The following is a 5,638-nucleotide window of genomic DNA, read 5'->3' on the forward strand; positions in this document are numbered from 1 at the left end:
GCCGGCGTCATCTGCGAAGGTAAACATCAGCTTTTTCTCTCTTTGTTCCGCAGTTTGGTGATTTCCGGGATGCCCTGGATGTAAATGTCTCGGACTGACCGCCCGCGGCGAGTGGTGTGAAATTAAATCCAGTGTCTGTCCGTTTTATTCCTGTCCAATTGGAATCAAATTTCGCTTCTGGATCTCACATTCTGGTTTGAATTAAACAAACACAACCTGGAGCATTAAATACTCTCACCCGGTACAATGACGGGGCCAATAAACACGCGGCTGGAGGGACTGAGTTGGTGAATCAGCAACTGTCGGAGACTGCTACATTTCTTTCCAGAGCTGTTCTGGATTATCGTTTTGCCGGGTCAACATATGTCACGGCCTTGGGAGGACGGGGGGCGGGGCGTGGGTGGGGGGGGGGGGGGGGGGGGGGGGGGTCGAGTTCGAGGTATCGGAGGTCAGCTGCGGATATCGGCAATGGGAACGGATGTGCTGAATTTGGAGCATGTTCAGAGGAGGTTTCAGAGAATGTTTCCATCGAGAACTGGGTTAACATATGATGAGTTTTAAGGCAATGGGCCTGTATTCACTAGAGTTTAGAAGGATGAAGGGGCCATCATAGAAACTCACCAAATAGGAAAGGCCTGGATAGCGTGAATGTGGAGAGGATTAGCGCGCATGGGAGAGCCCAGGCCCCGAGGCCACAGCCTCAGTAAAAGGCGTACATTTGAAAAGGGAAGGGGAAGAATCTCTTTCATTACAGTGATAAATCTGCAGAATTCATTGCCACAGACGGCTGTGGAGGCCAAGTTAATGGATAAAATTATAAAAGGACTGGTCAAGCTAGATGCAGGAAAAGTGTTCCCAATGTTGGGGGAGTCCAGAACCAGGGGCCACAGTCTTAGAATAAAGGGGAGGTCATTTAAGACTGAGGTGAGAAAAACCTTTTTCACCCAGAGAGTTGTGAATTTATAGAATTCCCTGCCACAGAGGGCAGTGGAGGCCAAATCACTGGATGGATTTAAGAGAGTTAGATAGAGCTCTAGGGGCTAGTGGAGTCAAGGGATATGGGGAGAAGTCTGGCACGGGTTATTGATAGGGGACGATCATCCATGATCACAATGAATGGCGGTGCTGGCTCGAAGGGCCGATTGGCCTCCTCCTGCACCTATTTTCTATGTTTCTATGTCTATATTTCTAAAAGTAATTGTAATTGTCTTATAATTGTAAGGCGGGGATTGACAGATTCGTGTTGAATAAGGTTGTCAGGGGTTATGAGGAGAAAGCAGGAGAAAGGGGTTGAGAGGTAAAGCTAGACCAGCCACGATTTAACGGTGAAGTAGACGTGGGCCGAATAGTATATAGTTCTTTTTTCTACAGTTTGTACTTGGAATTCGTTTAATGGGACAGGAGCAGACAGATTCACTAGGTCGGTTTGCACAGTCTTGCCTGTGGAGTTTGTCACGTTCTGCAGGACGGAATGTTCCATAAATAATAATTATATTCGACTTGTAGGATTAGGTTTAGGTTTATCATTGTGACGTAACTGAGGAAGAGTGAAAGGCTTTGTTTTACATGCTATGCAAACAGATCAGATACACAACGCATATTTATAATCAAATACAATATATAGTGTAAAGAGGAAGTTACAGAGAGCAGAATATAGTACTCAGCATGTTAGCGCATCGTGGTAGAGGAAGGATGAGAATGGGAGCACATATATCATTAGTAAGGGACTGATTTCAACGTCAGATTTGTGTTGAACTTTCAGGGATGTTTTTGTAAATTGTCTTTATAATTGTGGCTTTCATGACTATCTTTTATTTTTTTTCGCAGATCACAGAGTGCCAAGATTGGTATCTAAAGATGATCAGTGCTCGGGAAGACTGGAAGTGCAGTATGGTGAAACCTGGGGAACCGTGTGTGACCTGGCCTGGGATATGGATGATGCCAGTGTAGTGTGCAGTCAGTTTCATTGTGGAGTCGCCGTGTCTGTTCCGAGAGGGGCTTATTATGGAAAGGGAACTGGCCTTGTACGGAGCGATGTATTTGAATGTAAGGGTAATGAGACAAGCCTGTGGGACTGTCCGCGTTCTTTAGGAACTCTTCATTGCAACCACACGAGCGATGTCAGTGTGATCTGTTCTGGTGAGTGCCAGCTTTAACCATATAACCGTATAACAATTACAGCACGGAAACAGACCATCTCGTCCGTGCCGAACACTTATTCTCACCTAGTCCCATCTACCTGCACTCAGACCATAACCCTCCAATCCTTTCCCGTCCATATACCTATCCAATTTATTTTTAAATTATAAAATCGAACCTGCCTCCCCCACTTACACTGGAAGCTCATTCCACACAGCTACCACTCTCTGAGTAAAGAAGTCCCCCCTCATGTTACCCCTAACCCTTGTGTCCCTTAATTCTCAAATCATGTCCTCTTGTTTGAATCTTCCCTATTCTCAATGGAAAAAGCTTATCCACGTCAACTATGTCTATCCCTCTCATCATTTTAAAGAACCCTATCAAGTCCCCCCTTAACCTTCTGCGCTCCAAAGAATAAAGACCTAACTTGTTCAACCTTTCTCTGTAACTTAGTTGTTGAAATCCAGGCAACATTCTAGTAAATCTCCTCTGTACTCTCTCTATTTTGTTGACATCTTTCCTATAATTTGTCGACCAAAATTGTACACCATACTCATGAATTGGCCTGACCAATGCCTTGTACAATTTTAACATTGCATCCCAACTTCTATACTCAATGCTCTGATTTATAAAGGCCAGCACACCAAAAGCTTTCTTTACCATCCTATCTACATGAGATTTCACCTTCAGGGAACTATGTACAGTTATTCCTAGATACCTCTGTTCAACTGCATTCCTCAATTTGCTACCATTTACCATGTACGTCCTATTTTGATTTGTCCATGTAGCACCTCACACTTATCATCATTAAACTCCATCTGCCATCTTTCAGCCCACTCTTCCAAATGGCCTAAATCTCTCTGTAGACTTTGAAAATCTACTTCATTATCCACAACACCAGCTATCTGCAGTAATAACTCCAATTTTAAAATCAGGAGACCCCACTATAATGAGTAATTATAGACCAATAAGCATTCTTCCGGGAATTTCCAAGATAGCTGAAAAATGGGTTGCAGGACAGATAATTAAACATTTAAACAATAGTCCATATACCCTAAACCCAATGCAGTTTGGCTTCAGAAAATATCACTCCATTGAGACGGCACTTTGCTTCCTTTTGGAAAATATGAAGTCCAAAATTGATGCAGGTGGTGTTATAGGAGCTGTTTTTCTTGATTTACGAAAAGCCTTTGATACTGTGAACCACCAGATCTTGATGACCAAATTGTCCTATTTTATCCTCTCTTTGAGCACGATGAAATGGATTGAGTCATATATGGTACAGAGAAAACAATGTGTTAGAGTGCACAACAGTAAATCTGCAACTTCTAAAAACCCTCTTGGTGTACCTCAAGGTTCAATCTTGGGACCGCCATTATTCAGTCTGCACATTAATGATCTACCAAGTAGCTGTACATCAAATGTAACTTGCCAGATGTATGCTGACGATGCAGTTGTGTATGTACATGCCAAAAACAAACATCAAGCTGCACAAGACCTATCAGCTGCTATGATTAATGTGTCAAACTGGTTGCAGTTTTCTGATCTACATCTTAATGTGTCAAAGACTGTCTGTATGTTTTTCTCCAAAAAGGCAAGTACTGATGGAGATCCTGATGTGTTTGTACATGGAACAAAACTTAAAATTGTACATGAGTTTAAATATTTAGGAATCGTGATCGATTCACAGCTCTGCTTCAAACAACAGGTGAAAAGAACAGTAAATTTAATCAAATTTAATTTGTCCAACTTTAAATATATTAGAAATAATTTAACTATTGATTCAGCCAAACTATACTTTAATGCAATGATAGTGCCGTACATGACCTACTGTATAACAACTTGGTCACTGGCACGTAAGTCCACACTAAAGCCTGTTGAAATTGCTTATAAACAAGCCCTAAAAACTCTTGACAAAAAGCCCAGAATGTACCATCACTGTAGCATCCAGAAGAAATTTGATCTGCTGAGCTGGGAAAACGTAATAAAATATTCGGACTCGATTTTGGTTTACAAAATCTTCCGTGGACTAGCCCCACCTCCATTAAAGGACTTCATAAAGAAAAACACAAATAGGTCGACAAGAGCAGCCTCCAGGGGTGATTGTATAGTCCCGTTTAGGAAAAGTGTCTTTGGGCAGTCAGTATTTTCATATCGAGCGTCGCAGACCTGGAACGCGATACCATGCGTCTTACGGGATCTGCCAACCCTTACCTCATTTACCAAACATCTAAAAACATGGTTACTGCAAAATCAAAATTGCAATCATAATCTACCTTAAAATTATCATATGGTACTCTTTTATTGCTACTTTTTTACTTTATTGTTTGTTTTGTTTTTGTTTTTGTCTTTTGTTTTTACCTTGTTTGGGATGTGTTTACCTTGTGTTGGGACTAAAGATACTGGCTACAATCTTGCATATTACATGCAAATGTTTATTAATAAAATCAATTCAATTCAATTCAATTCAATCGTAGTATCATCTGCATACTTACTAATCCAATTTACCACCCATCATCCAGATCATTGATGTACATGACAAACAACAGTGGACCCAACACAGATCCCTGAGGCACCCCACTAGTCACCAGCCTCCAACCTGACAAACAGCCATCCATCATTACTCTCTGGCATCTCCCATTCAGCCACTGTTGATTCCATCTTGTTACTCCACTATTAATACCCAACAATTGAACCTTCTTAATCAACCTTCCATGTGGAGCCTTGTCAAAGGCCTTACTGAAGTCCATATAGACAACATCCACCGCTTTACCCTCATTGATTTCCCTAGTAACCTCTTCAAAAAATTCAAGAAGATTCGTCAAACACGACCTTCCAGGCACAAATCCATGTTGACTGTTCCTAATCAGACCCTGTTTATCCAGATGCTTATATATATTATCTCTAAGTATCCTTTCCATTAATTTTCCCACCATTGACGTCAAACTAACAGGTCTATAATTGCTTGGTTTACTCTTAGAACACTTTTTAAGCAATGGAACAACATGCGCAGTACACCAATCCTTTGGCACCATTCCCGTTTCTAATGACATTTGAAATATTTCTGTCATAGCCCCTGCTATTTCTACACTAACTTCCCGCAATGTTACAGGGAATATCCTGTCAGGACCTGGAGACCTATCCACTTTTATATTTTTCAAAAGTATCAGTATTTCCTCTTCTTTGAATCTCATAGTTTCCACAGCTACTCTACTTGTTTCCCTTACCTCACATAATTTAATATCCTTCTCCTTGGTGAGTACCGAAGAACAGAAATTGTTCAATATCTCCCCCCATCTCTTTTGGCTCTGCAGATAGCTGTCCACTCTGACTCTCTAATGGACCAATTTTTATCCCTCGTTATCCTTTTGCTATTAATATAGCTGTAGAAACCCTTTGGAAACAAATTATTAATAAACACTCATTATACTTGGAAGATAGGGATGAGATCTCGCCATTTACTTTCATCATTGGGGTTATGAAATGCTGGAATATAATT

The sequence above is a fragment of the Amblyraja radiata genome, unplaced genomic scaffold, assembly GCF_010909765.2.
Source record: "Amblyraja radiata isolate CabotCenter1 unplaced genomic scaffold, sAmbRad1.1.pri scaffold_294_ctg1, whole genome shotgun sequence".
Lineage (NCBI taxonomy): Eukaryota > Metazoa > Chordata > Chondrichthyes > Rajiformes > Rajidae > Amblyraja > Amblyraja radiata.